The 26324-nt window shown below is 52.7% G+C and overlaps 1 protein-coding gene across 3 annotated transcripts in view; it reads left to right on the forward strand.

Annotated features, from left to right (window-relative positions):
- The first annotated feature begins 8815 nt into the window (after window positions 1–8815).
- Sbno2 (strawberry notch homolog 2) overlaps window positions 8816–26324 on the forward strand; it is a 48377-nt gene continuing 30868 nt past the window's right edge. For 2 of the 3 annotated variants that reach the window (XM_076919514.1, XM_076919516.1), the window contains exon 1: window positions 8816–8969. The gene's annotated coding sequence lies outside the window, so the exon portion shown is untranslated. Of the gene's footprint in view, window positions 8970–20100; window positions 20122–26324 lie in introns of those variants that run through there. The other variant, XM_076919515.1, reaches the window with a different exon arrangement.

Below are 26324 nucleotides of genomic sequence, written 5' to 3' on the forward strand. Positions count from 1 at the left end.
GTTAAAAAATTTCAGGAAAAAGGCAGGGGAGACAAAGATGAAACATACAGCTAGAGGGAATATGCCCCACCCACCCCGCCAGCTGCAGCCCACGCAGCCCCTCATAGGGAGACTGGATTTTCGTTGCTCTGACACTGCCTCAAACTATGGCAGTAATAAGTAAGTCTCAAATGCCTCTACCTCCACCCTTGCCCTGACAGACACCAAGGACAGCAAGGCATCCTGGGAACTTCAGGGGCAACCGGTATCATCCTAGTGTCCACCCATTCTGTACCTAGAGCACCCCCAGTGTGACAGCTACACATGTCCCCAAGATGTTACCCTGAATTCTCTAAGGGGAAGAGTTATCACTATGGTGAGAACTGTGGGTCAGAGACATAGTTAGAAATATTTAGAGATTTATTTGTTTCTGTTTTTCAGTCACTCTGTAGACCAGGCTGGCCTCAAACTCAGAAATCCGCCTGCCTCTGCCTCCCGAGTGCTGGGATTAAAGGCGTGCGCCACCACCGCCCGGCTCTATTTAGAAATTTATTGTATTGTGTGTATGTGTGTATTGTATTGTGTGTATGTGTGTATTGTATTGTGTGTGTGTTTATGTGTGCCACATTCAGGACCCCACCAAGGCTTCAGATACACGGGAGCTGGAGTTACAGGTAGCTGTGACCAGCCGTGTGAGTGCTGGAAACCAAACCTGTGACTTCTGGTAGAGCCACCACTTGGTAAATGTTCAAACTCAGTACCACTTCAGTAACATAACTTATTCCAGACCACAGAAGCACATCAGGCGAGGCGCTGGGGGTGGCAGATGCCACCAGGAGGAAAAAACTGCAGATTAAAGATGAGGCCTGCAGTGACTCAGTGGGTATAGTCCCAGTTTGACAGAACAGGATTCCTGTCTCCATCCCTGCTACCACATAGATCAGACATGCAGGAGGCTCAGGAGGTGGCAGGAAGGAGTTTATTCTCAGTTATGTAGTTCCAGGCCAGCCTGGGCTACATAGTGATACTGTCTCTGTATTAGTCAGGTTCTCTACAGTCACAGAACTTACGGACAATCTCTATATAGTAAGGAATTTATTATCATGACTTACAGTCTGTAGTCCAGCTCCCCGACAGTGCTGAGCTGGGGAGTCCAAGGGTCTAGTAATTGCTCAGTCCCACGAGGCCAGTAGGTTCCAACAACTGTGCTGGCAGGTAAATGCAAGCAGACAAAAAAAAAAGAGTGAATCTTCCTTCTTCCAGTGGCCCTAGGTGGGTCTCCAGCAGAAAGTGTGGCCTAGATTAAAGGTGTGCACCACCAAGCCTGGATCTGGGACTTGTTTTGTCCCAGTCTGACCTTGAACTCAGAGATCTGCTTGTCTCCTGGGATTCATGGCCACTATGCCTCAAGATCTCCATGCCAAGAACCAGGTCAGAAACTTGTATCTCCCAGCCTCAAGATCAGAATCACAGGGGAGCCTTCCAAATCTGCATTGTAGTTTATTCCAGATATAGTCAAGTTGACAACCAGGAATAGCCATTAAAGTCTCCAAAGAGGTGGGGGAGGAACATAAAAATAATATCAAAACTAGGCCAGAAGTGGAGGTTCCTATCTTTAATCCCAGCACTTGGGAGGCAGAGACAGGTAGATCTCTGAGTTCAAGGCCAGCCTGGTCTACAGAGTGAGTTCCAGGACAGCCAGGGCTACACAGAGAAACCCTGTCTCAACCCCCCCCCCCAAAAAAAAAGAATTTCAACAAGTCAAAAGGTTGAGGACACAACTCAGAGGGATTTGCTGGGGCCTGTGGCCCTGAGTCCACCCTCAGCCCTCCAACGTGGATACATTAGTGACGTTTAACTAGGTGTGGTGGCAGGGCCAGCTCAGAGTCATCCCACACTGCATGAAGAGCTGGACAGCCTGGGCTATGTGGGGTCTTTCCATGTCTCTGACCTGTCCTGTGCAGTATCACACACAGGTCAGTCCTGCCACTCGAGGCCCTTTGTACACACGGTGGCTCGGCTGCACCCCATCGCCCTGACCACATGTAGCTCACTGATGCTCACTCAGTATCCTTGACATTAACTCAATAATGAGTGAAGACTTTGGTGAATGAACGACTCAGTAAATAGGCGAATGAATGGAAGAATGAATGAATGAAGAGTGAATGCTGACAGGCAAGCAGCCTGATGACAGGCACCCCAGCAGCCCATTGTGTTAGTGAGCTGGCAAGAATAGACCCTAGGGTCCTGAGCTAGTATTATCAATCATTCAGTTTGCATCAGTCTGCTATGGCTGAGTAAGAAAGGGACCCAAAAGCAGCAGCTTTGGACTGACAGATACACCAGCTCGCTGGACACAGTGGACTCCGTCATGAAAGGTTTACCAACCCAGGGAGCAAACATTGCCAGATGCTATGACAGACCTATACAGAGATCTAGCAGAATGAGTGGGCTCACCAGCTGGGTCTCTACATGAGACTCCATTCCTGACCGGTCGGTCCCTCATTACAGCCTGAGCAGAGAGTCCAACTGTATATACTTATGTAACCCAGGGGCACAGTGAGGAACGTTCCTACCCTGCTCACGGCAATTTGTTACACAGCTGCGGCACCCTGGTAGTACAACCAACCAAGACTATTCCTCCAGCCATCCCCTGTGTGTGTGTGTCCTGAATACCTGTCTTTTTTTTTTTTTTTTTTTTTAGTGGTTGTGGTAGGGATTGTGGCCCTGCTATTCTGGAACTCACTCTGTAGACTAGGCTAGCCTAGAACTCAGAGATCTGCCTGCCTCTCTGCCTCCCGAATGCTTGGGCTACAAATGTGTACTGGTCATGTTCAGTTAACATAGTTTATTTTTATTCAGTTTTTCAAGACCTCTGTGGCCTAGGATGCCCTTGAACTAACAACAATCCTCCTGTCTCAGCCCTTCAAGTGCTGGCATGACAGGCCTGTATCTTCATGCGCAACTCTGGATGTGTTTATTGTGTTTCTTGTATTTAACTCAGGGTTGCACATGTATTAAACAGGTACTCTATCATTGACCTGCATCTCTCATATAGCCCAGGCTGGCCTTAAACTTGATTGTTCTGTCTCAGTCTCCTGAGTGCTGGGATGACAAACACAAGAATCATCTCACTAGCCAGGCAGTGGTGGCACACGCCTTTAATCCCAGCGCTTGGGAGGCAGAGGCAGGCGGATTTCTGAGTTCAAGGCCAGCCTGGTCTATAAAGTGAGTTCCAGGACAGCCAGGGCTACACAGAGAAACCCTGTCTCGAAAAAACCAAACCAAAACAAAACAAAACAAACAAAAAAACAAAAAACAAAAACAAAAACAACAAAAAAAACACACACACACACAAAAAAAACCAAAAACAAAAGCAAATAAAAAAAAGAAAAAAGAATCATCTCGCTGTTTCTGGGTTCCTCTGTTCTAGACATTTTCTATCATGGAGTCCAACACTGATCTTCTGTGTCCCCAATGCCCCTCCATATTTGGCCTATATCAGAGGCTCAGTTCTCCTCAGAATCACATAACAGTCCAGTGTGTATGGACCACACTGTTTGCACCAGGGGCTCCGTCCACCCCTGGCTGCAGGGGACTCTTCAGTTTATTCATTCCTTACTATGACGTCATCACTTTAAGGCTGGACGTATAGCATATACCTTGGTGGTAAGACACTTGCCTAACACACTTGAGGACCCTGGTTCCATCTCCAGCACCAAAAGTATGACAATGTTTCCATCGTACAGAAACACAAGGAGGCGCCACTCCCTGGTGTCTATATAACTCCTATACAACTCCACCAAGGGTTGCTGACATGACATCTTTTCTTTCCTTTCTTTTCCTTCCCTTTCCTTTTCTTTCTCTTTTTGGAAACAGTTGCTCTGTATAACCCTGGCTGTTCTGGAACTCGCTGTGTAGATCAAGCTGGCCTTGAACTCACAGAGATCCTCCTGCCTCTGTCTCCTGAGTGCTGGGATTGAAGGTGTGTGCCACCACTGCCCAATGAGACAACCATGTTAAAGATAGTCAGTGTAGTGTAAGCAGGTTGTTAGCCTTGCCTGGGGCCTCCCAGGAGCATGTGAAAGAGCTCCTCCATCCCTGCCATGGCTGGAGATGGTAGACATCCACAATGGTAGGCACACACCCGTGACCAGTCCCAAACCCTTCCCTCAGACTTCTGGAACCACAGACTCTGAACCCCCGTGGGGGCAGCTGGGCTGACAATTGGATGTGTGGCTGGATTCCGTGCCCTTCTCCAATGCCTCTCTGTCCCACCAGGATGGGGAGTGAGTCACCCCTTCCTGGAATCTCCCTTGGGCTGGGTGGCGACTCCCAGGCAAAGATCCAGGATTCCCCAGAGCAGGTGAAGTCACTGCTCAATGCCGGTTATTACCACTGGTTGGGACCACAGGGAGTAGGATGTGGCTCTGCCACCTCCAGGGACCCCTGTGGCCAGTGGCCAGGGATCTGCAGTTTCTCTCCTGTTCTGTGCTGAGTCCCAGTGCTAGGTCTGGGGCCTGGCCTCAGGGCATCCACTAAGCATGCCTGGGATAAAGAAAAACAGTCAGGTCTGCTATGTTTGCGCCCTCTCTGCCATTCTACAGACACCCAAGCTCTGAGCCCTAACCCCCCCCCCAGCCCCCACTCCCATTCCTTAACTCCTTCTCTACCCTCTGCCCTGCCCCATATGGTCCAACTTCTCAGGAATAGAACTCTAGACCTGATATGGGAGGCCCTTAGTCTAGTCACGATTTGCTACTGGGCTGGGAGCTCAATGTGGGGTTAAGGGACCCCCTGAGTGTCCTCCTCTCTCCACCACTTTATTACACGTCTCCCTACGAGTGCTGGGTGGTATGGCGTCTAAAGTTGGACTCCTTTGTCTTCTCTACGTCTGTCACTTGCTGAGCCTTTGGGTTTTAGTGTGTGTGTGTGTGTATGTGTGTTGTTTATTTGTGTGTGTGCACATATATGTGTGTATATGTGTATGAATATGTGAATATGTACATGTATATATGTGTATATGTCTGTGTGTGTACACATGTATGTGTACATGTATGTTATGTGTGCATGTGTATGTGTATGTATGCATGTGTGTGGATATGTGTATATGTGTGTATGTATGCATGTGTATGTGTGTCTGTGCTTATGTATGTTTGCATCTGTGTGTCTATGTGTGCCTCCAGGGTTTCCATCCCTCACTATGGGACTCCAAGCATCAGCTCCACTTGGAAGCTAAGTCCCAGAGCCCTCTTGAGACTTGGAAAACTTTTGTATGTATGGGTATCTAGCCTCCTTGTCTGTCTGTCCACTATGCAGTACCTAAGGAGACCAGAAGAGGGCGTGAGATCTCCTGGGATTGGAGTTGCATGTGGCTATGAAGGTAGAGGCTAGGAGCTGACCCCAGGTCCTCTGCACAAGCAGCCAAAGCTCTTGAGTTACTTCTCCCTCCCCCTACTCCTTTATGGTTTGAGACTACTTAGGTTTATGTTTTAAATTACTTAGGCTGGCTTGGAACTCACAATGCCCCTGCCTCATCTCTAGTGTCCTGGGATAACACAGTACTATGACACCATGCATAGCTCCAACTGACTGCTGTTTCTGCCCTGGCTGTATCAGATCCCTTGCTCTACAGCCTTCATGGCTTCCTGTTGCCCCTGGCTCCCCAGTGATCCCCACTGTCTAGCCCTGGACCTTCCCTCATCCAGATACCCTGTGTCTCATTCCCATGGTTATTCCATTGTTCAGCCTGCAGCATCCCCCCCACGCCCCCCCCCACTGTTGATAAAGTGGAGGTGTGTGGATGAGCCTTTCCAGGGATGTCCCAGGTATCTCAGCCTCTTCCTATAGAGGAGGAAGGCCTGGGCTGGGTGGATCTCAAACCTGTCAGGCAGGTTTGCTCTTCCCTGAAGCCTTGGCACATACTGTAGCCCTAACAGGGGCCTAGCAGGATCTGGCTGTATGTCCTGGGGCAGAGAGCTGGGAGCCCCAGGTCCTGGGACAGTGGCCTGGGGACACCTGGGGACACCAAGGAGCTAGTTCCTACAGGTGGGTCAGGCACTGGAGGAGGATGTCTGCACTGGGTGATGCTGGCTGTTGGGGTGAGGTCACTGTGTGGAGAGAGACAAAGTTGGGAGGAGAGAGAGACAGGGAGAGGAGGTGGTGGGTGGATATAGCCTTCTGCAGCTGCTCCTGCCTCAGTGTCCCTTTCTGCACTGAGGAAAGCCCAGCTAGAGCTTGAGAAGGGAGATGGAAGGGTGGCAGAGGTGGAGAGGGGAAGAGGCGGTGCCAGACTGGGGGCCCTCACCAGGGGAAGTGGGTATAGAAAACAGAAGTGGCCAGGGGGACCACGAGGAGGAGGAGAAGCTTCGGTGGCAGCCTGGGAACACCGGGACTTTCCAGACTGTGGGGAAACAGGAAGTGAATCCCTAGGTCCAGGCCTGCCCGGCCAGGCTGGCTCACCTGCTGCTTGGTACTTGCTGAGGGCTGGGAACCTGGAGAGCTAGCTGGCTGCTGGGATGGAGATGGGTATATCTCAACAGGGAAGCTGGGGCTGGCAGTGTGCTCCAGTTTGAGAAGCTGGGGCCTCCCGAATGTCATAGCACTCACTGGCAGGGCTTTCTGGCCTGAAATGATGACATGGGCTGGGTATGGCTGTTCAGTTCTGGGCACTTTCCTAATTAGCCTAAGGTGCTGGGCTTCGTCCCTCCCTATGTACCTAGCCCCCCACCCCCTACACCAAACTGTAAACCTAAAACTGGGCAAGGGCTCTGAGGGTAAGGCTACCCAGCATGCACCAAGCCCTGGGTTCCATCCCCAGCACCACATAGATCAGACATAGTGGCAGATGCCTTTAACCCCAGCACTTGGAAAGTAGAGACCAGGGGGTCGGAGTCCAGGGTATCAGGAGTGCAAGGTTGGCTACATTGTGAGTTTGGGGTTGGCCTGAGTGCATGAGCCTGTTCTGAAAACAAAAGACTCCACACTTTGTCAGTGGAACAACCTAGTGCTTAGCTCATTAGTTTAAAGGCTCAGAGGAGTCAGAGGCCTTTCCTGGGGTCACACAGTAAGTCCATGCTGCTGTAGCTTTAAAACTGGCCCATGACCTTAGAGCCAGGTCCCTGTTGCTCTCTGAGGCTAACTCCTATGTTTCCTTGGAATTCCCCAAATCTGACTAATTCCCTAGCCATCCTCAGCTTGGCAGATTCCTTCAGGCTGACAGGGCTAGATACACCCTGGGCTGGGCAAGCTGCCCCCATTTGAGGCAAGGTTACCCATAGTGACCTTGTGGCTTCCCGTGCTGGACGTGGCAGAGGTCACTTTCATGTCTTTCCTTAGGTGACCTGGGGCTAACTTCAGGACAGTCCTCTGACTATTCTTTCCCCTGGGGAAGGCAAGTGACACTTATCTCAGAGGACTAAGGTGAGAGGGAACTGGATTCATGGGTGTGGGACTTAGTCCTCCTTGTGGGTCTCATACTTCCAAACTCTTTATTCTCTGTGTGTGGAGTGTATGTGTTTGTGTAGTGTGTGTGTGCACGTGTGTGTATGTGTGTGTAGGTCAGAAGTTAACCTTGAAAACTACTTCTCAGGAGCCACCTATTTTGCACCCTGAAACATGGTCCCTCACAGAGGTGGAATGTGCCCACTAGGTCGGCTGGCCAGAGAGCTCCGAACCCCCAGCCTCTGCCTCCTGAGCACTGGGATGATAGTGTAAGCCTGTGCCAGCATACCTGCCTGGGCTTGGGGATATAGCTCAGGTCACTTAGGCTGTCTCCCCAACTCACTATACAGGGCTTTTTTTTTTTATTGTTGGTGTTTGGTTTTCAAGACATTGTTTCTTTGTGTAGCCCTGGCTGGCCTTGAACTCACTGAGATTGCTTGTTTCTGCCTCCCCAGTGTTGAGACTAAATTAAAGGTGTTTGCCACCTCTGCCCAGCCCTACGGCAGGCTTTTAAACAGCGTTCTTTTACCTAGACTGTCTTTCCTTTTGATCTATATGACTAACTTCTGCTTAAACTTAAAACCCAAGTTTCTACAGCCATACTGTGTAAGCTCCTCATGGTATCCTTACCGTTATTCAGGGACTCCTGTCGGGGTCCTCTTCCCTGAGGGCCTGTGTGAGGCTGTATAGTCCTGGTTTCCTGTCCCTCAGACAGGGTTTTCTAGGGGCACAATAAAGAACCAGTTTCTCACCCTGGGATGGTGGCACATGCCTTTAATTCCAACACTCAGGAGGCAGAGGGAGGAAGATCTCTGAGTCCAAGGCCACCCTGGTACAGAGGGAGGTTCCAGGACAGCCAGAGCTTCATGGAGATAAAACAGCACCCATCCAGTTCATTTCTTTATTTACAGGCAAATCTAATCTCAGGGTTGCAGGACACAGGCTTCTGAATGGTGGTAGCTCTGGGTCTGAATTCATGATACCCAGCTGGGAAGGGGATGGTGACTGAACTGCCTTTATCCCCACTGAGGCCAATGCTGTAGGTCTGGACTGAGAATGAATTAGGTCTATAGTGGGGTTAAGAAAGAGATTGGACCAGGCATGATGGTTTATGCTTTTATCATCAGTACTTGTAGAATGTTGGCGGATCTTTGTGAGTTCTAGGCCAGACAAGGCCACATAGTGAGACTGGGGGGCGGGGGGAGGAGAAGCAAAGGGCTTCTAAATCGTTCTAAGGGAGCTGAGGATGGCAACGGGACATTGGTGGAGTCTGATGTTGCAAGTGTGCCAGGGCATGTGCATAGACCTGAAGGGGAAACTGAGGGTCACGTCCATTTGTTGAGGCAGGGGGACAGTGAAGAGTCCAGTTCCCTGAAGTAGCAAGATCCTGCCCCCGCCCAAGAAGCCCCGCCCCTAAGGCCGCGCCCCCTCGCAGAAGCGGAAGTGCGCGCCGCCGCCAAGATGGCTCCCCGAACCCGGAAGTGAGCGGCGGCCGCTGAGAGGCTCCGGGAAACTGAGGCGTCGCGGGCTCAGCGACCAGATCTGAGGTGAGGCGCCGGCCCGAGACTCCACTGCGACCCTTCCGCGATCCCCACGCGACTCATGCTGTCAGGCCCTGGTTCCGGGGTTTTCGCGGCCGTTCTGGGGCTGCAGGGCCGGGAGCGAGCGCGGAGAAGAGTGCCGCGCCGCGACCTCTGACCCTCCGGACGACCCCTGACCCCGCCCCAGTCACGACCCCTGTTCGCCCCATCTCTCTCTGTGAGACGAGACCCCCACCTTCCGCGTGGACCTCAGGCTCGGTCTTGCCCCACGAGTCCCGACCCCACGTCCAGCTGCGACCCCCGACCCTGCCCCGAGCCGGCAAGCCCCTCGGCTGTCTCCGTGTGAATCAAAACTCCTCCATCCCCGAACCTCTCACTCCCGCTTTGACCTCTCTCTCTGGGAATCCTGACTCCTATTGTGACCTCCATTGTCCATCTTTGACACTGACCCCAGTTTGCTATGACACCCCTTCCTTTTGGCTGACCCGGATTCCCGCCCCTGGGGAGGAGAACCCTTCCTTCCCTGGGGATCTTAAACACAGCCTGTCACACTCCTGGCCTTGACCCTGGTGTTGGGTCCTGGGAAGTACCCCTTATTCTTTCCTGCACCTCGAGTCCCCCACAATCTACTTTGAACCTTGACCCTAACAGACCACTACTTTCTGTCCACAATTGAACCTTAACCTCACCCCGGGGACCCCGTTCTGCTGTGATTCAGGCCCTTCCATCTCCTGAGACTCTGGCTGCTCCCTGGGACCCTTGAGCACTGCCTTCCCCGTGACTCCTGCCCTTGACCCTGGTCCTGGGACGGAACCCCAAGCCCCACCTTGTGCCATGATCCCTTGACCCTAGGCTCCGTCATGACCTCTAACCTTTGTTTTCTGTTGTTTTCTATGAACTCCTGTTCAGTGTTCTCTTTGACCTCTTTCTTTTTCTGGTGGTCTTTGCCCTGGCACCCCCTGAGGTATTTTTGTCCCTTCCTACCATACTTGGTGGCCTCCGAGTCGGGGGTTCTCAGGACCCCTGGCTATCCAGGAGGAATCTCCTCACTGGGTTTCTTGTGTGGATGCCCAGGTCTGGCCCCACCACTGGTGCCAGTCACGTCCCTCACGTCCTGCTGGTTTGGATTGGGGGAATGTATAGAGAGTGACTTTAAAACCAAGACACCTGGGAGCTAAGTGGGGGAGAGTGGGTGCCACCACCCCAAGTACTAGAGATGCACTAGAGGGAAGCTGAGCTAGCCTGGTGGTAAGGAGGGCTCTCAGGGTGTCTCCTCAGATGGCACGATTAACACTCTGAAAAGTTTTAAAAAAAAAAAAAAAAGGCATGAGTGTGTCAAGTGTCAGGGACATCCCCCGGCTCTGCTTCCCGGAATGCCTGTGAGTCCCGCCTGCTCGGGAGCGGCCTTCCTGCCTTGGCTGTCTGGTGCCAACTACTGCACCCTGTGAGTGGAGAGCAACAGGGTGCCTGGCCTTTGGGATGGCATGATTGCTGGCAGTTTGGTGAGTGGTGAGTTTTCCAATGTGGTGAAGGGCCCTGAGGTACTAAGCTGAGCTGGGACTCAGTGAACCCATGCTAGATGAGGCATTGCCTGGAACCTGGCATGATTGGGATCGGATTGGCATAGAGCTCTGCTGTGTGGGACTGGGGGCATTTGAAGGAACAAGGGCTATAACCTGGTGGCTGCAAAGACACCGTACCTCAGATCCAGGCCAGGTGGTGGGGCCAGACCTGATTCAATAGCAGTCGGTGGCTGGGATCTGTATTGGGGGGCCCTGGCTGGCTGAACCCCCAGCCTCTCCTAGCCTTTTCCAGAGCCCTTGGACCCAGCTTTGGGGTTTCCCAGGGGCTGGCTCCTGGAGGTGGGTTGCTGAGGCTCTTTCCAATTGGGAATGATGAAGGCAGGGACCTGCCAGCCCAGTCCTGGGTATGACAGCGATAGAGAGGCACCTCTGTGGCTATCAGCCGATCCTGGCAGACTTCTGCTCTGCTCCTACCTTTAAGGAGAAACTGAGGCACACACTGGAATGGGCAGCCTGGCCCCACCGTTGGCAGTTTCCTTCCCTGGGTAGTAGTAGGTGCAGGCACATAAGAGGGAACTGAGGCACAGAGAGCTCACGCCTGCCTGTGCAGTCCTGACTTCATACACCAGGGCTCCTTGAGCAGGGCCAGCAGGAAACACTGGCCTAGAAGCAGAAGAAAGAGGTGATTGTCTCTGCTGCTCCCCGAGAACCCCACAGGGTGAGATTGACCGCTTCCCTGCTAAGGATATATGTGACATAATCTGAAGTTATGAGAGTGGGGAGGTTTGCATGCGGGTGAAGGTCCACATCTCACATGGCTCCAGCCTTGCATCGATGTGTATGAGCCTCTGGGTTGTGTGTGTGTGTGTGTGTGTGTGTGCGCGCGCGCGCGCGTATGTGTGCTTGTGTGTGCACATGAGGTTTACATGTTGGTGCACAGTCTGCAGCTCCATTCACTGCTTCCATAACTAAGGGCCTTATGGGAACAAGGTGAGGGCAGCATGGGGTACAGCCTGAGAACAAAGTCCCTCATTTACCCTGGCCTGTCCCTGCACACTCCCAGCCCGAGTGCCAAGTCAACAGCCTGCAAGGGCTTGGGGTACAGAGTTGGCTTCCTTTGGGACCATTGTTGACGGTGGCTGCCACCTCTCTGCTTGTCCTGCTTCCTCCCTGGGAGAGGTGAGCACATCTTTTGGCCGCGGTTTAGGGGATTGCAGACCCAGGACTCTAGCTGAGACTTTCGCCTTTGTGCTCAGGGCAGTGTGGGGGCACCTCAAGGACACCATGTTCAGAGATCCAGACACAGAAGGCCACACTCCCTGAGCTGGGGAGGATCCAGGACAGGAGGAGGGTTTGTATGGCCTATAGCAGGGCGGTTGGGATGAGGTGACAGGGCTTTCTTTGGAAAGGGAGGTAACGTGTTCTAGAGCTGCATAGAGGTAATATTTGAATGACTTAGTGTGTTGGAAACTCTGCAGATGAACTCGGTACTTAGGCATTGTTTTCCAAAGCGAGGTGGGTTGTGCACCTCTGAAGCCCATGGGTGTGATTGCAAGGTTGGGAATGGGCTATAGGTCTGGCCCCTAGCCAACTCACATCAGGGACACTTGAGAATGGCTAGGAACCTTGGACAAGGTCAAGCACAGTGGCCCTATGGCCACAGTTGAGCTCTGTCTTCAGAGGACAGCTTCCAGGAGGCAGACCCAGATGCCCTGGTGGGGCTGTGCTGGCAGGTGTGAGGGGCCCTGTACCAACAGTGATTGAAGGTGGCCCTGGTGTCAGCTCTTGTCCTGCCCTCTTGCTCCCAGTAGTGGACCCTGTGTGGTCAAAGGGACAGAGACGGTCCCTCTAGTCTATGAAGAACAGCCCACCAGGCCTGGGGCTGTGTGCTGAGGGTCTAGGACAGCAGAGAGATTATATGTGCTGGGAAAGACATTGGCTTGGCCACTCTGTATCCACACTGACCACAGAGGAGATGGGTAGTGGGTCAGATACAGCACTCCTAGGTGGCTTCAGATCTGCCTCTGTGTGGCTTGTCCTCTCTTCACCCCATCTCTTGTCCCTAGACCCTGCTGCCTTGTCCCCAGGGTGCACTTGTAGGCTGCTGCCTCCAGACTTGCACCACCTACATCCATGTGCTGCTGGTCTGTGGTAAGCAGACTGGCTCCATCCTGTCCCCAGTGGAAATCCAGTACGGAGTGAAACTGAAAGGGGTGGTGGCCGGGATGGGGCAAGGTCCTGCCACATTTCGAAAGTGACAGCACAGAGCCTGGAAGAAGGCCGCTCGCTCATTGCCTTTTCCAGAAGTTCCCCCCACCCTTGGAGGGTCAAAGGCTGCAGAGACAGGCAGGACAGGCAGGGTGAGGGTCCCAGGAGGGTTGCAGATCTGGGTCTTTATGGTGGTGACTCACCATGACAAGGGTGGGGTGACTGTACCCGGTGTGCCAATAGGTCAGAGAGAAAGTCCCTACCACACACAGAATAGCAGCTACCTACTCTTCTGTAGCCCAGGGTGGCCTTCTGCACATCAGGTAAGCCAAGGCAGTGTAGCCCCTTACTCCTGTCTCTGCAGCTTGTGGAGAGGGCCGAGCTTCTGGTCTTTACTACTTTTCCCACGCTTTATCCCCCCCCAACCCCCAGTTTCACTCCCTATCACTAGATAGGAGAGAAGGAAGGAATGGGGGGGGGGGAATCCCTGAATCTAATTTCTCCTTCAAGTCTGACTACTAACAATCACCATGAACGACCACCAACCAGCAACCCCTCCTCTTGGGGCCCTGGCATGTATATACCCTCTGAAAGGTTCCCAGAGTCCGGAACATCACACACTCCCAGAAACTACCTGCAGCTGGCAAAACCTTGCCTCTGCTATAGCCCGAGGCAAATCACAGTCAGATGCTGTGGACAGCCTGAAATAGGGGCACATCCCACACCTGGGGTTAAAATGAAAACACATTCTTTTAATATTTCTGTGTTTGTTTGTTTGTTTGTTTGTTTGTTTTAAGAAACCAAAATTCCACAATTCTCTCTATAGGGTGGGTGCAGTTTTGGTTCTGGGTCCTGGGGAGTGAATATTGTGGGGATCTTATATTCCTGGTGGGGCCTAGAGGACCCAGGTAATGTTACAAATGGTTGAGAGTGCCAGGCAGTAGTGGTGCACGCTTTTAATCCCAGCACTTGGGAGGCAGAGGTAGGGGGATTTTTGAGTTCCAGGCTAGCCTGGTCTACAGAGTGAGTTCCAGGACAGCCAGGGCTACACAGAGAAACCCTGTCTCTAAAAATCAAAAACAAAACAAAACAAAAAACCAAAAAACCAAAAACAAAACAAACAAACAAACCCAAAAAACAAACAAACAAACAAAAAGACCAAATGGTTGAGAGCAGCCAGAATGTTCTGGGTTGAGCCAGTGAGGGCTCTGTGTGCATCCCAAGTACAGTGAATTGCGGTATCTGAGCCCCTGTGTCCTGGCTACAGGCTAGCAGAGGAAACCTGTTGGTGTCACCTGGGCACCAGTGTCCTGGAGCCCAGGGAGCTGGCCTCTTGGATTCTGAAGCTTGGCCTTCTGAGCCCCAGGTAGACGTTGGGGACACAGGGATGCCATTAGGGGTGTCCCAAAGTTTGCATTTCTACTCTGACTTTGTGGGAACCTGGTAGCACTCAGCACTGGGAGCTGGGTGTGATGTCCTGTTTTGTTCACTTTAGATAGTCAGGGGCTGCCATCCCCAAACTCCAGTCCAGGGCTTCTCCTGAAAAACCAGCCTGTCTGGATACCGAGAGCCACATTCTTTTCTCCTGCCCCCTCCTGCCTTGCCTGGGCCTCTCCAGTGTGCCCCGCCCACCTGCTTCCTTCCCCTGAAGGGAGGGGCTGGAGAAAGAGCCCTAGAGAAGCTGTGGGACTCCAGACACTCCTGCATCTGACACTGTGTCCTTGGAGCCCTGCTAGTCATTCAGAAGTCTCAAATTTGGGACGTGTGGCTGGCCTGTGTAGTGTTGGGATCCCAGGTGCGGTCTAGAGAGCTGTCAGAATAGCCAGCCTGTGGCCATGCTGACTTCCATGGTGGAGGTTGACTGTCTCAGGTTTTAATCAGAGTCCTGGGTGAGAGGCTGTAGCTCCAGGGATAGACACTGGCCAGGCATGCATGCAGAAAGCCCTGGGTTCCATTTTTGTCACCATATATACCTGTGTCATGGCTCACATGTCATCCCAGCACATGGGTGTGTCCAAGTGGTCATAATGTCCCTTAGGTCTTCTCAGGCAGAGGCCTCTCTCTTTCACTTGCAGGCAGACCCCAAGTATGGCTACACTGGCAGCCCTGCAGGCTGTGGAGATGGGGATGGCCCGGGTCCTCTGGATTCAAGGCCTACCCACTGAAAGCACTGCAGAAACGAGGCTACCACCGACCACCAGCCTAGAGCCTACCCTGTAGACCTGTGGGAACCAGCCCCGTCCGGAGGCCCCTGTGCTTATGTTGCTGGACCTGTATGCTCATGGTAGGGGAGAAGGAAGTGGTGTGCCTTGGGCATCAGTGTCAACCAAGCCTGCTTGTCCTGGCATGGAGCATGGACCCTCACTCACATAGACACACTCTGCTCCTGTGCCCACAGACCAACCCAAAGCTGGAGCTAGCTAGGTTCCACTTTCCTCTCAACACACGGATGAAGGTCCCTGTGATGGCACTGAGGCTGGATCAGAGGATCCCAAGGACAGTGGTGGCTGCCACAATTGATGTTTTCCATGAGCAGCTTGGGACAGACCACACCAGACCAAACGGTTCCAAGTGAGGTTTATTCAGGAGATAGAGCAAAGGTGGTGGCAAGAAGAAGAGGAGGAAGAGAGAGGTCAGGGGGTTCTGCCTATTTATATGGGTGGTGACATAGCCTCTCTCAGGTAAAGGTAGCCAGGTGGATTCTGGGAAAGTATGGCAGTTGCCTTGGCAATGATGTGGGGGTCACCTGGATGTGATGGCACTGGGTTGGGAGCCTGATACCAACATACCTCCCTTATGATAAAGAGAAGAAAAAAGGGGAGGGCAAGTCGATGGTGAAAGGGGAGTCGGGGCACAGTGTCTCTTAAACTACTTCCTGCTGTGTAGGGGCATAGTCCATTTTGGAGTGTAACTGGCTTTCACCATCGGGGTTCACTTGATAGATCAGGTTCCTCTGTGGACAGCAGCTGGTAATCCCGTAACAGGAAGTTCTTTAGCTGTCAGGACATCTGGCCCCCGTCGGTTCTGAAGCACCACAGCTGGAATCCCATGGGGCTTGTATGTAGAAAAGAGTGTCTTGTGGTGCTGGTAGAAGAAACGGTTGGTCTGTGATCCTAACATATGTATCTGACAAGACCAATAATCGTCTGGCCAGTTTCTACAATAATCTTCTGTCTGCTCAAAGAGGAAGCAAGTATAGAGAACATAGTATTTAGAAGGGACAACAGATAGAGGGATGGCAGCAGTTTGGATTGGTTCTTGGCATCCGGCTATGGAGCAGCTTCCTGACCCTGTTGGGAAGACTGTTATCTGTGGGGGTCTCTTGAACCTCAAACCTCCAGATTTTTGTTTGTTTGTTTGTTTTTTTGTTTTTCGAGACAGGGTTTCTCTGTGTAGCCCTGGCTGTCCTGAAACTCACTGTGTAGACCAGGCTGGCCTCGAACTCAGAAATCTGCCTGCCTCTGCCTCCCAAGTGCTGGGATTAAAGGCGTGCACCACCACGGCCCAGCGAACCTCCAGATGTAGGGCTGCCCTGGATAGAAACAAGCAGCAGGGGAGGGTGAGAAACCCATGACTAGTCCAGTGAGGTCGAGCTTGGCTGCTGGAGTGGAGTCTCATTTTCTGGGATTGAGGACAAGGTGGGCAATTTCAAAGTCCTCTGGAGCTTAATAGAGCACGGCCCTGTTAGGGTGGATGTGTGTGAAGAAGAGAGATGAAGGGCTTGAGGTGAGACGGGTGGGCCCAGTGAGGGAGTCCCTCGAGTTTAGCAGCTGTAGGGGTCACGAGGACCTTAAAAGGGCCCTGCCATTTGGGAGAGAGGGATGAGGGCTGATGATCTGGAGGGGAGAGAAGGACTTGGTCTCCAATGTTGACAGGCAGTGGACAGGAGACAGTGTGTGGTTGAGGTAGATGGTGGTCAGCAAAGTTCCACAAGAGAGAAGGGAGGTGGCAAAGTAAGGGGGGGAGTGGATGGTCTGGGAGGGGAGAGCATTTAGGTGAGAGACCAGGAGTTAGAACTGGACGTCCATACATGAGTTCAAAGGGTGAGATGAGGAGAGGCCGCTTGGGGAGAGCTCGTAGCCTGAAGAGAGCCAGAGGTAGGAGTTCTACCCAGTCAAGATGAAGTTCCTGTGACAGCTTGACAAGACTGGTTTTTAAAGAGTGGTCAGTTGCCGGGTGGTGGTGGCGCACGCCTTTGATCCCAGCACTTGGGAGGCAGAGGCAGGTGGATTTCTGAGTTCGAGGCCAGCCTGGTCTGCAGAGTGAGTTCCAGGACAGCCAAGACTATACAGAGAAACCCTGTCTCCAAAAACAAAAACAAACAAACAAACAAAAAGAGTGGTTAGTTCTTTCTACCTTGCCTGAAGATTGAGGGTGACAGGAAATGTGAAAATGCCAGGGGATGTCTAGGGCCTTAGGTAGAATTTGAGTAACCTGGGAAATAAGTTCAGACCATTGTCTGACTGGAGGGAGGCTGGGACACCAAATCAGTGGATGATCTCTCAGAGGAGGAGACCAGAGACTATCTGAGCCCTTTTGTTAGTTGTGGGAAAAGCCTCTACCCAGCCTGAGAAGGTGTCCACCAAGACCAGGAGGTACTTGACATGTTTGACAATGGGCATGTGAGTGAAGTCAAGTTGCCAGTCAGTTCCAGGACGGGAACCTCTAGCCTAATGGGTAGGAAAAGGGGGTGCTATGATACCTGGAGTTGGGATCTGACATCTGACAGATTTTGCAAGAAGCAGTGATAGATTTGAAGAAACTTAAGTCCTCAGGAGTAGGCTGTAGGTGGGTCTTAACAAAGTAAGACAATGCTTGGCTGTTAGGATGAAAGAGTTGGTGAAGATAGGACAGAGTTTGACGAGTGTCAGTGGTGTAGGTGGGGATGTGGGTTGCAGTGTAAGAATGTCCTGGGGAGGGTGAGATGAGTCTAGGCCCCTAAGGGACACAGTTCTAGCTGCCTCATCAGCTCGGTTGTTTCCCTTGGAGACAATAGAGTCGTCCGTCCGGTGGGATCTGCAGTGGACAATCGCAGTGGCTGTGGGGAGATGGGAGGCCTTTAGCATGGCCATAATTTGGTTTGCACTAGTTATTGATCTCCTTTTGTGTAAGCAACCCGCGCTCCTTCCAGATGGCAGTGTGGGACGGGAGGACATGGAAGGCACATTTGGATTCTGTGTAGATGTTGAGGGTTGTCCTCATTACGAGCTTCCATATTTGGATCATACACAGGAAAGGGTGGACTATGGAAGACTGGGTGTAGGTAACGACTGTCTTCAGAAAATCTCCTTCTCAATGTGATAGTTGTTACTTTAAAAGAGGATTACCTAGAAATTCCTTTGTAGTAGAAAAAAAAAGTTAGGCTATATGGATGACTGTGTACCCCAAAGCCAGGCACTGGGACCGTCCACCTGAGCCTGGCTTCCTTCCTGGTCCTTTGGAAGGATTTGCACCTTGCTTCCTGAGGCTCTGCCTGTCTCTGTAGCCTGGAGAGGTTGTGTGAGCTCAGCTCTGGAAAGCCAGCTGATGCGTCCTTTCATGTGGGGCTGAGTCCTCCTCCACATGGTTACAGTGAGGCGATGGTCCCAGCCCTGATGCCACCTGAGGGATGGGTGTCTAGAACATCCTCCTCAGATGAGAGTTTCCTCCTGGTGGTGGCAGCATCTGCAGGACACTGGCTGCGATGGACACCTGCTGACCCAGGACTTAGAGGATGAATTCCAGGGCAGCTTGCAGTAGCTGAGACTATCCCAAATGACAGAAGGCACAGCAGCTTAGCCTGTGTCCCCCCGTTGGCTCTGTGAGGGTGCCGCTTCCAGACAGCTTTGTCTCTGCCATTTTCTGTGCCTCATGTGCCTCAGCCACCACTGGCTCAAGTCCTGTTTGTACTCCCTGGGTACAGCCACTACTAGTGTCCCCTAATCTCTGTTCCCAGCTGGGCTTTTCTCTAGCCTCATGGTGACTGCCTTAGTCTCCCCCAACCCCCATCAATGGGTCAGACTAGAATCCTCCACCCTGTGCCTTCTCCTGAGAGCAGGGCCATGGCCAGTTGAGGGGATGCCAGACACTGCCACCAGGCCTAGAACATTATAGGCTGCTTCCAGCATGGCCATCCTGTTGCCAGCTCTGCCAAGGGCTATGGGGTCTCCAGCCTGAGTGCCCCACCCCTCACCCCTGAGCATACAGCTGCCACTCCATCCCAGCATGTGGTCCCCTGGACTAGGCCTCTCTCTAGCCAGACCAGAAAGCTTTGCAAGAGGCGGTGGGTGAGCAGTTCAGATGTCACTCCAGGCTTCTCTTCGCCTCTGGCCATCTTGTCTTCTAAGGTCCCCCTGCCTGTCCCTATCTCTCAAAAGGTCCTGGCAGGCAAAGGTGCTGAGCCGCCCACACTGTGACCTCCTGAGTAATTCTGGAAAAGGGCCGTGGTGGCCCTGTGACCATTGTCCCCTTGGACCCAAGTGTAGCCAGGAGTGAGGGCTTTCCAAGTGACCCTAGAGCCAAGCTCGGCTGCAACACTTTTTTTTCCTAGCTGGGGGGGAAGGGGTGTTCTGTGGAGCCCTGGCTGTTCTGAAACTCACTTTATAGACTAGGCTGGACTTGAACTCAGAGACCTACCTGCCTCTGTCTCCTAATTGCTAGGATTAGAGATGTGCACCAGCACTGGCCAGCACCCCCACACTTTCTCTAAGGGGATCACATGGGATTAGTGGAGGGGCATCCTGGCTGAGGGTCCAATGGCTGAGGTGTTAGCTGAGGGGGTCAGAACTAGAACTTGAGGTGTAGCCCACATCCAGACTCCTGCCTCCTGGCTACTCCTGGGCACACTGTCCTCATTGCACAGTGCAGCCTCCCTGCAGCCTGTTTGTGACCTAGGTTTAGGCTGGCTTTGGCCTCTGCCTATGGTTGGCATCCCCGTTGTTGTGTTCCAGGAGCCTCTAGGGAATTCTGGAAACTCAAGGTCATGGCCCGGGCCAGACTGCTCCTGATGCACCAATACCTTCATATTCAGCCCTGGGAGTCAGTGCAGGTCAGAGCTGCCTGTGGCCCAGTGTGGTGGCCTTGTGAGTCTCCCAGGACACAGAGACTTCTAACTGGGGTGATTTTTAACCATGGAAACAGAATCCTGGACCCTGAACCCCATTTCTGGAGACTCTGATGCCTCAGTCTTACATGCCATCATCTCCAAGGTCACTGAACCCGGGAATGTTACCTAAACTGCACAAATCACTGGGCTTGGGGTCAGCTACTCCAGCCCATCTCAGGGTCATCTGTTGTGTGTTGACAGACTATCTCCAAATGAGGCTCTCGGTGCTTGCCTTTGCCCACTCCCACTGGCAGCATAGAGGCACCGACTTCTTCAGACCTAGCCATGTTCATCTGGCAGAGGCGGGCCATGGGGCTGTTCCTGTGACCACCCATCCCTCCAGGTAGGGAGAGGTCAGGCTGAGTCCCTTGTGTGTCAGGTGGCAAGATCGACTCTGGGGATCCTGGCCGGGCGAGCTGAAGGCTTGACCGCCTAGTTACTTACTTATTTGTTACAGTCATTAATTTCCCAGGGGGGCGTGTGCACCATAGCCTGCATGTACAGATTAGAGCACAGCTTGTGGGGGTTGGTGCTCTCTCATTCCCACGTCGGGGCCTGAGATCTCACTCAGGTTGCCAGGCTTGCCATTCAGCGCCTTTACTGAACCACTGTATTAGCTGAACCTCACTTGTTTGCTGAGATCTACCTCCTGAGGGTAGGGAATGGGTTTAGGGGTCTCTATTTGGGCCCCTGTCCCTAGCTCCTACAGAAGCCTTAGGCTAGGATCCTGGCAGTAAGATGGGGAGACTGAGCTTGTAGGATCCTGGCCAGACACCTGATCCTGCAGCCACTGGCACCAAGCCTGCTTCTCCAGCCCTTAACAATGGTTTAGACAGTGCTCAGCACCCACCCCACCCCCACCCCAATGCTTCTAAGCAATCACAGAGGGGAGACCAGACCTCAGGGTCAAAACAAGGAAGGCCATGCTCTTCTCACCCGGGCTCTCCAGAGCCACTGCCGCCCAAGGTCAAGTCTGGTTGACAAGAAACTCCCAGGCCTTGGGGATATTCAGGTTAACTGTTCCTGAAGACATGGGGAGAGAAGGGGCCCAGCTGGACGCTGAGGAATACGTGGGCACACTGAGTTCCTGAGAGTAGGTGTTGATATGTTTGGTGTTGCCTGAGTATCCTGGTGGGGTGGGGTGTTCTCTGGGACACAGCCTGTCCTACAGCCAGGTAGACCTCTACAGAGACCAAGTGGGGGATGTGGACTGAGGCTCTTGGGAAACCATCAGAATGGACTGGCTGGACCAGACTGCTAGGCTGCTGTCCTTGGCCCCTAAAGACTGAGCTATGGAGAAGCAGTATGAGACTAGCCGGCTCATGGCCGCCCTCATGCATGGGCCCAGGGTGACAGGATGGTGCACTGTCTGTGATGACAGCATGGCCCGCTGTCTGAGATGCAGGGCTGCTCTGGGTGTGGCTGAGCACTGTGCCACATGGTTCCTCTGTGGACACTTGAAGAATGGTGGGGGGGACGCAGCCTTCCACCCCTCAGCTGTGCACGCATAAAACTGTGTCTGTTCTCAAAGCTGACTCCTCCTTCTCCAGGCCCTGAGTGCTGGCTCTGTGCAGGGACAGTCTGCAGTCGGGGCTGAGGCCAGCACTCCCCTAGCGTGCACAGAGTCCTGCTTTCCATGAGACCCTGTGTATTAAAAAGCAGTACAGGAGCCACACACTCTCAGCACCAGGCCATTTATTCCGGAAGCTTCTGTGTCTACATGACACCCTTGGATCAGTGGCTCTCTGCACTCAGGTCTGCCCAAGTCTGCCTGTCACCAAATTGCCTGGTTTTGGAGATGATTAGATTCCCTTTCTGTCCTGAGGGATGGTGACGTATTTGACATGTGGGGTCCTGCCACTCTTGGGCCTTGGTGTGGGCTGCACGCCTGCCTGCGTGTACACGCCCATGCACTAGCTCTGCACACTCAGCCTGACTCAGTGGCCGGGGCTTGTGTAGCCAAACCAGGAATCCAAGTCTCCCAAAAAAGTGTTTGATTTTTCATTTTGTCTGTGTGTGTGTGCAGGCGCCCATTAGAGGCCAGAGGCCTAGGGTGCTCTGAGCTGGACTCGGGTGCTTCTGAGCAGCCCGGGGCCAGGGATCTGTCTTGGGCCCTATGAATCCTGTAACATGTGCTTTTAGCTGACAAGCTCTCTCCATTATTGTTCTGGTTTAGTCGGGTTTGGTTTTTCAAGACAGGGTCTCTCTGTGTAGCTCTGGCTATGCTGGAACTCACTCTGCAGACCAGGTTGGCCAATATGCCTGGCTATTATTATTATTTTTTAACTTTGCCTCCTGTTTTTATTACAGTTTTATAGATTTATTTTTAGTTGTTTGGCCTGATGCCAATAGATGTCAGAATAGAGTGTCAGGTCTCCTTGAACTGGGGCTAGGGATGGCTGTGAGCCACCATGTGGGCTCCGGGAACTGAGCCCTTTGTAGGAGCAGCCCTTGTTCTAACCATTGAGATCTCTGGCCTCATTATAGTATTTTCAAAGAAGAGGGAGAGAAAGCCATGAGGACAGCACCTTGGGAGGCTGGAGCACATCCCTGCCAAACCCGGGAGTCCAGGCCATCTCAGCTGGGCCTTTTCCATCTGTGAATGGACACAGCTCTAAATATGTCTGCAGTTGGCATCTCTTCCAGGAAGCTCCCAACTGTTCAGACTCTTCCCCATGTAACTGGCCTCAAAGGTTCAAAAAAGGCCAATGTCTGTACAGAGGAAGGGGCTACCTGACGCTAGTCTCTGTGACCAAAGGCTGGGTCTCTAGGACCTGAGAGTGACCATAATGTGTCCCACTAGACAGCTCTAGCTGGGCAAGTTGGGACCTAACTAGGCATCTGAGTGGCCTAAGACTCCACCTTGTATGAGCTAAGCCTTGGGAAATCCACCGCCTCCTGCTGCCTGGGCTAGGTCCCAGGCCATACACTCATTGCATTGGGGTGTGAGGCCAGCCACCCTGACTGAGGAGCCTGTGGGTCTCAGTCACAGTGAAGGGTGAACGCCAGGGCTCTGCACTTTCTGTCTACTATTACCTGGCCCTGCATTGTCAATTGACAATGCTATGCATTGTCCCACCCCAGGACAGTCTGGCTGGTCCCTGCTAGGCAGCAGATGCCCGAACATCACTTCAGTGGTGACTCCAGAGATGGTAATTCACAGCTGAAGCCAGAGGCACTGAGGCTCCAGGAGGGCCAGCAGCAGCTGTGCAGGGCCGTAGGCTAGAGGAGTCTTTAGCAGCTGGAGGCCCTTTACCAGCCGTAGCCCAGGCTGGCCTGGCACTCACTCACAGAGATCCACTTGGCTCTGCCTCCCAGATATTGTGATTAGATGGGTGTGACACCACAGCTTTCCAGTTCTCTGCATTCTTGGTCGCACGTGCTGGAATGACAGGTGTGCACCAGCACTGCTCAAACCCAGAGCCTTAGGTATGCCAGACAGGGCTTTCACTCTGAGCTCTAGCCCCAGCTTGTCTGTCTGTCTGTCTGTCTTATTTGTGTTGATGCAGAGTTTCCATCTTAAGCTCAGACTGCCTAAGAATTTGGAGGAATCCTCCTGCCTCGGCTTCCTGAGTATTGAGCCTACAGGCACATTTGACTGCACTGTGGTTAGGTTTCTGAGAACAGAATTGGGACCTGGTCTGACCCCCTTGAAGCCCCTGTGTCTTCAGCATCCTGGAGATCTGAGAGGCTGCACGTGGAGGAGCAAGGCAGGTCCAGGCCACCCTGTGTCATGCAGAGCCATTCTCCTCTGACTTCTGCTTTGCCATCCTTGGCTCCTCTAGAACACTGTCAGAACTCTCTGTAGAACGAGGTGGCAGAAGGAAGCCATGTGCTCCTGTAGACTGACCTGTAGCCTGGCGTCTGCCTCCTGTGCTGGGACCAGTGCCTAGCCTGTACCACTCCTAGCATACACACACACCTAAATGTAAATACAACAGGCTGCAGACAGGAGGCACTTCTGTACCCTTAGGCCCCCAAGTGCTGTGTGGTGCTCCACCTGATTTAGGAATTTGCTGTCTTACGTGTGTTTAGTGTGTGTGTCTACACGTACATGTGCAAGAGACTGTTCTTCGGGTCCAGATGATTCAGCAGGGCATGCCAGCACAGCCTTTGATCCCAACATTTGGAGACAGATGTATCTGGGGCTCTGTAAGTTCAAGGCCAGCCTGTTCACCATAGACACTGTCTGTAAAAAGGCTTTACCACTGAGCCGTCTTGCTAGCCCCCACCTGAGCCTATTCTGGTAGTGTGTGTGGCTGACTAGATGCCTGTTGTGTACGTTCAAGGCAGGAAACAGCATAACTGGGGATACACTGCAGAGAGAGCAAGGTCAGTGTGGGGCAGGATGACCGTAGGGGATGCTGGGAAGGATGGGAGAGGTGGTGCCATGCTGTGGCTGCTAGCACGGGTGCTGCAGGTTCAGGTTGGGCACTGCCAAAGGGGAAGGCAGGTGTGGGCAGCAGGCACAGCCGTCTTCTCCACAGCCCAGCACTCAGAAGTCCAGCTCTGTGTCTGCATTTACCTACTCTAGATACTTTATTATTAGTGTGTGTGTGTGTGTGTGTGTGTGTACACCATGGGTGTATATGGAGGTTGGAGGCCTGCTTGCAGGAATCAGGTCTTTGCTCTTGTCAACCTGTGTTCTACATGTTCTTATCATGGAGTCCCACACTGGTCTGTGTCTGGTTCTCTCCCTGAGTGTCCCTGTTCATGGCTGTGTAATACTTCAGTATGTGAGTTGTACACACTGTGTGTGCATTGCCTCTCAGCGGAGCCTGGGCTTTGTGGATGGTGAGGTTCTGACTTTTACATGGAGTTTGTGTGGACACACGGCTAAAAGCAGAATTGTTGGGCCTTGTAACAGCTCTGTTTAACCCTTAAGGAGCCACCAGACCGTTTCTAGGGCTTTGGCATATTGCTGGGTTGCCTGTGCTGTGAGTGCCTGGCTACTTCCCCTGCAATTCATGGTGCTCAGTGGCTGCCTGGGCAGGTGCCTGTGTTGTTGCCATCCCTGCTCCCGGTTCAGGTGTGAGCCCTCTGCCTGCTTAGAAGAGCCAGTGAGGATCACAGTAGCACAGATTCCCCAGACCCCCAGCTCACCCCTGTTCCTGACTGATCAAGCATGACCCCTACCTTCTGGAACTGCCACTCAGGACAGGAGGGAGCAGCAGTGCTCCACTCAGGACAGGAGGGAGCAGCAGTGCTCCCTGGTGGGAGGAGGAAAGGATACAGCACAGTGGGGCCAAGCCTGCTTCTGCAGGGTCCTGAGATAACCAGTTTCTCCACTTTTTAAGACAGCAGCCCCAGCCCAGTGCATACCCAGGGGTGGGGCAGTCTCCTGGGAGCCTATGAGGACAAGGGGACAAGCCATCACCACAGGGCTGATGGTACAGGATAAAGGATAAGGAGGGTCTGCCCCACAGAGCATGCTGGGGAGGCAGAGGCTGTGGCTGAGGAATGCCTGAGCCTTTCCTCTCCTGCAGCTTGTCAGCTGCCAAGACCTAAGGACCACAGCTGACAAGATGGTTAGTCATCCATCCATCTATCCGTCTGTCCGTCTGTCCGTTCGTCCGTCCATCCATCCATCCATCCATCCATCTATCCATCCATTCACTGTCCATCCATCCATCAATCTCTTTCTCTCTTCCCCCTCCTCTCTCCCCTCTCTCCCTCTCTCCTCCCTTCCTCCCTCCCTCCCCTCTCTCCTTCTTCCCTCCCTTTCTCCCTCCGCTCTCCCTCCCCCGCTTTGTGTGTGTGTGTGTGTGTGTGTGTGTGTGTGTGTGTGTGTGTGTGTGTATACATGCTTGTTTGGATAGATACCCAGATGCCAAAGGGCTTTATCACTCTCTGCAATATTCCTTTGCTTAAAAACAAAACAAGCCAGGCCGTGATAACGTGCACCTTTAATCTCAGTGCTCAGGAGGCAGAGGCAGGTGAATCTCTGAGTTCGAGGCCAGCCTGGTCTACAGAGAGAGTTCTAGGACAGCCAAGACTACACAGAGAGACCTTATCATGAAAACCAAATCAAACAAAACAGAATAATGTTTTATTAACATTGTGATTAGGAGCACTGTCTGCTTTTGCAGAGGAGGACCCAAGTTTAATTCCCCGCACCCACATGCCAGCTCACAACCATTTGAACTCCAGTTCTAGGGGATCCAGTGCTCTCTCTGGCTTCTGTGGGGACCAGACATACGCATGGTGCACAGATAGGTGCAGGCAAGGTTCATACACATATAATTAAAATAATATTTAAAACATGGTTTCGTGTAGCACAGGCTAATCCTTCAACTTGCTATGTTGTTGAGGATGACCTCAGACTCCTGACCATCCTGTGTCAGCCTGCCTAGTGCTGGGATGACAGACCCTTGTGTCTGCTGGGCCAAGACACACTGAGTCACAGTTCCCCCATCTCTTCACTGAACGTGGAGGTCTTCGTTGGTAGCATCTGCTGCAGTCACTGCTGTGGTCATGCCCAGCGGGGGCTGGGACCCACATCTGCGCAGTGAACATTCCAGCCTAGCAGGCCATTTCTTCAGGTCC

The sequence above is a fragment of the Arvicanthis niloticus genome, chromosome 22 (assembly GCF_011762505.2).
Source record: "Arvicanthis niloticus isolate mArvNil1 chromosome 22, mArvNil1.pat.X, whole genome shotgun sequence".
Lineage (NCBI taxonomy): Eukaryota > Metazoa > Chordata > Mammalia > Rodentia > Muridae > Arvicanthis > Arvicanthis niloticus.